The following is a 9,088-nucleotide window of genomic DNA, read 5'->3' as shown; positions in this document are numbered from 1 at the left end:
AACTACACAGATCATGCACGTAACGTTAGCTAGCGAGCCAGCCAGCTAACTTTAGCCAGCTAGCTAACAGTACAGTAACTTGAAATGAAAACGACTTTCTGACAAAATTAGAAACGTGTAATATCTAAAAATGTAGCTAGCTAGATTGAATAACTACCCCATCGCTGTATCCCACATAATTCTGCCATAATGCCACTGATTTCAAAACTTGGTCCTCCAGAAAGTGGAGAGCAACTACGTGATATCTTTCAAAAAAAGACCCGTTAGAAAGGATTACCTACGTATACTGACCAGCTAATGTCATTGACAGAAGAATCCTACATGGCCAACCAATCCGAACTCATCTCTCAGCATGTCTAGCCCACTCATTATTTTATTCGTATTTATAGATGTCATACAAATTTGTTATTAAGGCACATGAAAGTTCACATGTTCCAGAAGGCATTTCTGCCAGAAAACGCATTTTGATTTAAAAAAAAGTTTATGTTCAAAAGGCTCTCCTGTGAAGTAGTGATGCTTGGCATATGCCTAGTTTCCTGAAACGAGTCACATATTTCATATCATTCTTGAATGGAAGAAGTTTGGAATCACCAAGACTCTTCCTAGAGCTGGCCGCCCGGCCAAACTGAGCAATCAGGGGAGAAGGGCCTTGGTCAGGGAGGTGAACAAGAACCTGGTGGTCACCCTGACAGATCTCCAGAGTTCCTCTGTGAGCACCTTTCAGACGGAGAACCATCTTTGCAGCACTCCACCAAACAGGCCTTTATGGTAGAGTGGTCAGACGGAAGCCACTCCTAAGTAAAAAGCACAAGACAGCACGCTTGGTGTTTGCCAAAAGGCACCGAAAGACTCTCAGACCATGACAAACAAGATTCTCTGGTCTGATGAAAACAAGATTTAAATATTTAGCCTGAATGCCAAGGGTCATGTCTGGAGGAAACCTGGCACCATCCCTACTGTGAAGCATGATTGTGGCAGCATCATGCTGTGGGGATGTTTTTCGGAGGCAGGGACTGGGAGACTAGTCAGGATTGAGGGAAAGATGAACGGAGCAAAGTACAGAGAGATCCTTGATGAAAACCTGCTCCAGAGCGCTCAGGACTTCAGACTGGGGAGAAGGTTCACCTTCCAAAAGGACAACGACCCTAAGCACACAGCCAAGACAACGCAGGTGTGACTTCGGTACGAGTCTCTGAATGTCCTTGAGTGGCCCAGCCACACCCCACCCAACCTGACAGAGCTTGAGAGGATCTGCAGAGAAGAATGGGAGAAACTTCACAAATACAGGTGTGCCAAGCTTGTAGCGTCATACCCAAGAAGACTCGAGGATGTAATCACTGCCAAAGGTGCATCAACAAAGTCAAGGAGTCTGAATACTTTCCGAATGCACTGTACGTGAGTACAAACGTTACCACTGGCCCGATTTTGACAAAACTTGGCTGAATGATGCGTCTTGCCATAGAGATCCGGCATTACCAATATTACAATGATTGGCCCAAGGAGGGCGTTAGAGTAATAATCTGAAATTCCACACTTTGTATCTCCTTTTCCTTTTTTTAGCTGCAGTTAATTAGAACATGTTAACAAGTTTCCCATGAGGACCTATAAACTCTGCCCATTATACTTTCTGAAAATTGGACTTTGTCCCCAACCAAACTTTGAAGAAGTTTATCTCCTGCCCCGTTTGAGCTACAGTCATGCTCTTTTGTACATACAGTGCCTTCAGAAAGTATTTACACCCCTTTACTTTCTTCACATTCTTTGTGTTTCAATGTGGGATTAAAATGGATTTGTCATTTTGTCAACGAACTACACAAAATACTCCAATATCAAAGTTGAAGACTATTTCTAACATTTGTTAAAAACTTAGGAAAAATAAACACTAATATATCTTGATTAGATTAGTATTCACCTCCCTGAGTCAATACATGTTAGAGACCCCTTTGGCAGGGATTACAGCTGTAAGTCTTTTGCTGTGAGCCTCTAAATGCTTTGCACACCTGCATTGTACAATATTTGCGCATTATTCTTCAAGCTCTTTCACGTTGGTCGTTGATCATAGCTAGACAGCCATTGTTTCTAGTCTTGCCATAGATTTTCAAGACGATTTAAGTCAAAACTGATGCAGCCACCACCATGCCTGAAAATACGAAGAGTGGTACTCAGTATTGGATTTGCCCCAAACGTTTAACTTTGTGTTCATGATAAAAATATAATTTATCTGCCCCAAAAAATTCAGTATTACTTTATTGCAAACTGGATGCATGTTTTGGAATATTTTTATTCTGTACAGAGTTCCTTCTTTTCAGTTAGGTTCACTGAAGTATTAGTATTGTTGTTGATCCATCCTCAGTTTTCTCCCATCACAGCCATTAAATGATGTCAGCTTTAGCCTCATGGTGATATCCCTGAGTGTTTTCCTTCCAACAGTAAGGAAGGGTGCCTTTTTGTAGTGACTGGGACCATCCAAAGCCTAATAACGTCACCATTCTCAAAGGGATATTCAGTGTCTTCTTTTTTTTTTTTTTTACACACACATCTACCAATCGGTGTCCCTCGTTGCGAAGCATTGGAAAACCTCTCTGTTCCTTGTGGTTGAATCTGGGCTTGCCATTCACAAGTTGACTGAGGGACCTTACCGATAATTGTATGCGTGCGGTTCAGAGATGGAATAATCATTCAAAAATCATGTTAACCACTATTATTGCACACAGAACGAGTCCATACAACTTATTTACAGTAGGCTTGCCATAACAAAGGGGTTGAATACTTACAGACTCAAAATATTTCAGCCATTTTTTATTAATTTTATTACAGTGAAGAAGCGACTCCGGGATGCTGGCCTACTAGGCAGAGTTCCTCTGTCCAGTGTCTGTGTTTTTTTCCCCATCTTAATCTTTTCTTTTTATTGGCCAGTCTGAGATCTGGCTTTTTCTTTGCAACTCTGCCTAGAAGGCCAGACTCCCGGAGTTGCCTCTTCACTGTTGACGTTGAGACTGGTGTTTTGCAGGTAATATTTAATGAAGCTGCCAGTTGAGGACTTATGAGACATCTGTTTCTCAAACTAGACACTCTAATGTACTTGTCCTCTTGCTCAGTTGTGCACCGAGGCCTCCCACTCCTCTTTCTATTCTGGTTAGTGCCAGTTTGCGCTGTTCTGTGAAGCGAGTAGTACATAGCGTTGTATGAGATCTTCTGTTTCTAGGACATTTCTAGCAGGAATCTCCTTCATTTCTCAGAACAATAACAGACTGACGAGTTTCAGAAGAAAGTTATTTGTTTCTGGCCGTTTAGAGCCTGTAATCGAACACACAAATGCTGATGCTCCAGATACTCAACTAGTCTAAAGAAGGCCAGTTTTATTGCTTCTTTAATCACGACAACAGTTTTTAGTTGTGCTAACATAATTGTAAAAGGCTTTTCTAATGATCAATTAGCCTTTTAAAATTATAAACTTGGATTAGCTAACACAACATGCCATTGGAACACAGGAGTGATGGTTGCTGATACGCCTATGTAGATATTCCATAACAAATCAGCCGTTTCTAGCTACAATAGTCATTTACAACATTAACAATGTCCACACTGTATTTCTGATCAATTTTATGTTATTTTAATGGAAAAAATGTGATTTTCTTTCTAATACAAGGACATTGTATAATACAAGTGACCCCAAACTTTTGAACAGTAGTGTATATTACAAAAATATTATTTTAAAAAGCTGCCTGAACTTCTGTCACAAAACTTTGAACAATGATAGGTCACTGCGATTGACCACATGGTGGCTTCAATATGTCTATAGCGTGCTTGGCCCCTGGAATTGCTGGTTGCAGCTACATTTTTTGCTAACAGATATTGAGATTTGGACCTAAAAAGTATAAACACTCTTTCGCTCTGATCACATTTCTGCCCACACGCCATTTCCCCACACGCCATGAAGTTTGCTGTCTTTGCTTTTCTCCTGTAATGCATCTCCCTATCAAGCAGTGGAGTTGGTTCTCTGACATCGCGTGCGTCCATTGTGAGCTATCAAGTTTTTCTCTCTCATTAATCCACACATCATACGTTTGAATAATTGTCACTGATTGGTCCAAGGTGAGGCTCTGCATCGTTTGTGCGGGAAGACATGTTTACTATTGCCTTGTTTAAGTTTAGTGTCATTGAGTTATGGATAATTGATTCAACGAAATACACACATCCGTTAGGTGTTATGGTTTATGGACAGATGTGTTGTTAAATGTCCCTTTGTGAAAGGAGATACTCTGTCTCCGGCATGTACTGAAAGGAGCCATCGCCCCTCTGATATGCCAGCATGTGCTTTCCATTGCCTGTGACAAAATGATTCACCACAGCCTTGTCATATTTCTTCCTTTCATCACATTTCCTTCTCCTGCTACAGGAGCAGTGAGATATACTCAGTTGACTATTGGATTTCTTAATCAATTTTCATTACTGACATGCGTACTATGGAAAGCTCTGTATCAGTCACTAAAGTAAAATATCTGTCCACTACCACAATCCTAGTTCAAATCTTGTGTTCCTCTGAAAGCTTTTCTAAGGGGTAGGCTTGAGACATGCATAGTAAGTTCCCAGCAAACAGGGGCCATCCTAAGGACTTTAGGCAACGTTCCCATTAGGTCCCTTTTAGGGTTTTGGTGAGACATTATCACACTGATGTTCTGAGAACGTTCTAGGAACATTAAAACATGAGGTTAACCTCGGGACCATAAGAGGACGTTCAGTACAGGTCCCGGTTAAGTTGCAGTATAATGTTATAATAAGGTATTTTGATGTCCATTAGGGAACATTAGGAATAGGTTCCTAATTGGTTCTGATAGGAAGTTATCCATGTGACATTCAATGACCACAAGGGGACGTTTCATGACGGTCCCAAGGAAACCAGGATATCACTGAGGACCATGTCAATACTTTTTTTAGGATGTTCAGGACTTTTTTATTTTACTAGTCATTAGGACGTTGCGTGATGGTCCCAAGGGAATGTACTCTGGGGGACCTTTTTGTAGGTCCCTGTAAGTTACCAGGACGTCACTGAGGACAGGGAAACTTTGTCTAGTTCCCTGAAAGTTATTAGGGCGTCGTTGAGGACCATGTGAGGACATCTTCAAGACGTTCTCAGGACATTTGTTTTATAAGTAAAGTCATCAAATGGGATGGGTGTTTTCAAGGTAAGTAGGATACTGCTCAGCTAAAATAGTGCAAAACTTTAATCAATGACAATATGATTCACTTTTATAGTACAGACTTTGATATGACTCCAGCTAGACTTTGAATTCACAACCTCTGGATTTGGAGTATACTGATCTTTCTACATTGTAAGTGTATAGCATTCTTCATAAGTCCCCTACACATTAATTAACTATAACACATCTCTGCACTTAGCAAAAGAGTGCACTGCTATTTCAGTTATCAGTTAAAATCTCTTAAGGATACACCCTCTTTTTTAAATATTCACCTAAATTCACATACCCAAATCTAACTGCCTGTAGCTCAGGCACTGAAGCAAGGATACACATATTCTTGGTACCATTTGAAAGGAAACACTTTGAAATTTGTGGAAATGTGAAAGGAATGTAGGAGAGTATAACACAACAGTTCTGGTGAAAGATAAAACAAACTGCTCTTTTGTATTTTTTTTGGTATTATCATTGTTTTGCAAGAGAAAAGACATAATGTATTATTCCAGCCCAGGTGCAATTTCGATTTTGTAATGTATGTGCAAAGTTTTTGACTGATCCAATGACCATTGCATTTCTGTTCAAAATGTTGTATCAAGACTGCCCAAATGTGCCTAATTTGTTTATTAATAACTTTTCATGTACAAAATTGTGCACTCTCCTCAAACAATAGCATACTATTATTTAACTGTAATAGCAATTGTAAATTGGACAGTGCAGTTAGATGAACAAGAATGTAAGCTTTCTGCCAATATCAGATATGTCTATGTCCTGGGAAATGTTCTTGTTACTTACAAACTCATGCTAATTGCATTAGCCCACGCTAGCTCAACCGTCCCGTGGAAGGGACACTGATCCCGGAGAAGTTTTAATCAGACTAATCTCTCATCAGTGATTTGATTGACTTATTTCAGCCATTTGAGGCTTTGCAATGTACTGTATAGTTAGCTATCTAATATTTTTTAATGTTTCTCCTGAATCACTGTAAAAATAAACTTGTTTTTCTTCCGTGTATTTTTAAAATATTGCAAAGTGCAAAGTGTAACAATACAGGTGAAAGCTGGCGTTGACACAGACACGGTGGCGTAACAGGAAGATTGGAAATCTGTGAACCACGAGGTAATGATTCCAGGTGAGAACACGTTGAATAATAATTACTGTAAATTAACATACACAATGCAATTATATATTTAAAATATGTAAGTTGAAAACACTGTATATTAAAAGCACTGTGTGTGGTAGTCCCTAACCTTGTCAACAGCCAAAGCTGTGAATGGATCAGTGGTTCACCAATCAGGTCCTTGATGGGCTCTGAAACAGTAACAAGGGGTGATGTGTAATGAAACGAGGGTGAGCATGCCCGGGTAGGCGGGTCAAATATTTAGGGGGTGGAGGAGATCGTTTCTCTTTGACCACAAGATGACGTCCTGACGACTTATACACTGAATGTCCTGCCTAATAATCTCCTGTCCCTGTCCTCAATGCCGGGAATTAGACAAAAACTCAGAGGAGATCAGCACAGAACGCTGAAAGAACGTCCTTTAAATGCCCTTGGAGACATCCCCCTAACAAACCGGGAACAAGACAAAAAACCTCCAGGGGACCATGACACAAACTATCGCTAGGAGATGCTAGAGCGCCGTGTTGTACACTTGTAGCAATTGTTCTGCCAATACTGCAACCTGACCTAGCTAACTTTTTTGAGCCTCCAACCGTACAACCAACTCAGCACGGAGACTTGTTTTCGTCAGTGGTGTTGTTTTCCCCCTTGGTGACATGTGAACTTCAGACCGTGTTACTTGGATCTATTCCCAAAATGCCCGCTGTGAGATGCTATGGGACAGGTGTTTCGCACGTGGCCAGCCTGTTAACCAAGTGTTGTATATCAAAACCAATACTCTGGGCGTCTTGGTTTGCCAGCTAGCAGTATTAGTGAGTACATTGATTAGTCATGTTAGCTAAGCAGGTGTAAACTCTGCACAAGTAAAGTCATTAGTTTGCACATGAGACATGAGTCATTCACGTTTCAAAGTAGTATTGTTATGTGCACTGGATACATCAGGTTTAAAACAGTACAATTAAATGCTTAACTTGTGAGCTCTTTCCCAACAATGCAGAATAAAGGTAATAGGTAATAATTCAAACCACAGGTTTTCAATGGGGTTCAAGTCCAGAGACTGAGATGGACAGTGGAAAATGTAGAGTTTGTGGTCAATTAACAATTTATTTGAATTTTTATACGTGCTTGGGGTTATTGTCTTTCTGGAATATCCACTTGCGCCCAAGTTTCAGCCTCTTCCCAGAGGCAACCAGGTTTTGGGCTACAATGTCCTGGTACAGGGTAAAGTTCAAGATGCCCTTGACCCAGGATCAGTGGACTTTAACCCCACTGAAAACCTGCGGTTTGAATTGAAGATGGCAGTCCATAAGTGCAGACAAATTATATGAAGGACCTGGAAAGATTCTGTATGGAGGAATGGTCTAAGATCCTTCCCAATGTGTTCTCCGATCTCGTACAACATTTTCGAAAAAGACACTGCTGTTATCGTCGCAATGTAATGTACTGAAAACAGGGGTGCCAATAATTTTCTGAAAAAAGTATTACTTGTTAAACAAAATCTCTATCTCTAAGCAATTGTATGAGTAAAAAAGAAGATAATCTCCTCCAAAAAATTTAGCATACAATATAGCTCAGTATTCTTATTATTTATTTTATACAGTCTTTTCTGCTCATCTTTATCGAGGGTGCCAATTATTTTGAACGCAACTGTATATTTAAATTGATGGAGATGTCTGTATAGTGGCACATGTTCTTCCTCAAGCCCTATGATAATATTTTCTTGAACATACCGTGACTGGCAATTGTTGCCCATATGTCATATTGGCTATAGCTACGTTGTAATGACTAAATGGAGAGAGACAGATTTACATTTACTATGTAACATCTGAGTCTAGGTTGGTTGTGGAGCCAGGCATGGACATGCTGGCAACTGCCATATTGGATCTGGAGAGAAAAAGAGAGCATACAGTACAGTGTATCAGTTACGCAGTATGTTTTATGCATTATGTCCACCATGTTGGACCATTCCTAAGCACCTACAGTACACCAGGGGTGGCTAAGCCTGGTCCTGGTGGGGGACACAGTATCTTTTGTCTAGAGACCATGATTAAAGCGGTATTTCACCCTAATTACAAAAAGTCATTTTTTTTATTATGCTTACTTTAAAAGGACACATTCCCTCATTTTTCCTCATGCTATTTCCAAATAACAACGTAAATGAAAATATGTCTTACCTTTCCCCGTAGTTCTTAGTTATCCAAAGGCAAAAGTTTTCCTCTCTGGTTAGTCTCGCTCTCCTCCACTAAGTCTTCTCCCCTCCTCTGTCAGTGGAGGTTTCTGAGCCTGGGATTCTGCTCTAGCCATCTAGGATATTTCTGGATGCTTCACATGATATTCCCAGGGTGGTGGGCCAACTTTTTATCTTCCCCCCTCGTGGCTCAGATTGCTCCTGAGGGGGAGCTGGCCTAGTTTTTTAAAGAGGGACAGAGGGCACTGAACAACAAAATAAATAGCTGGAGCTCTTGGGAGTAATAGCGAGGTATCCCAAAACGTGTGAGTACAGCAGTGGAGGCTCCTCAGAGGAGGAAGGGGAGGACTATCGTCCTCAGTGAAATTTCATATTTGTTTTTATAGTGAACATTTAAAAAAGTTATCATTTTTAAAACTATACTAAATATATAAATATATAAAATAAATATATATAAATATATAAAATACACTGTTTTACAATGAAGGTCTACTGTAACTTCAACAGCACTGTCTGGGCTAGCACCAAGGTGTAGCCGGAGGACAGCTAGCTTCCGTCCTCCTCTGGCTACATTGACTTCAATAC

General features: G+C 40.3%; 1 long non-coding RNA gene across 1 annotated transcript; it reads right to left on the bottom strand.

Annotated features, from left to right (window-relative positions):
- Positions 1-5,804: 5,804 nt before the first annotated feature.
- Positions 5,805-8,610, bottom strand: LOC139415624 (uncharacterized). The gene is made up of 2 exons (XR_011634968.1): positions 8,490-8,610; positions 5,805-8,199 (listed from the first exon to the last, which is right to left on the bottom strand). It is a non-coding gene; the product is annotated as an uncharacterized lncRNA (long non-coding RNA).
- Between the last annotated feature and the right edge of the window lie 478 nt (positions 8,611-9,088).

The sequence above is a fragment of the Oncorhynchus clarkii genome, chromosome 8, assembly GCF_045791955.1.
Source record: "Oncorhynchus clarkii lewisi isolate Uvic-CL-2024 chromosome 8, UVic_Ocla_1.0, whole genome shotgun sequence".
NCBI lineage: Eukaryota > Metazoa > Chordata > Actinopteri > Salmoniformes > Salmonidae > Oncorhynchus > Oncorhynchus clarkii.
This window is presented reverse-complemented; position numbering and strand designations above follow the sequence as displayed.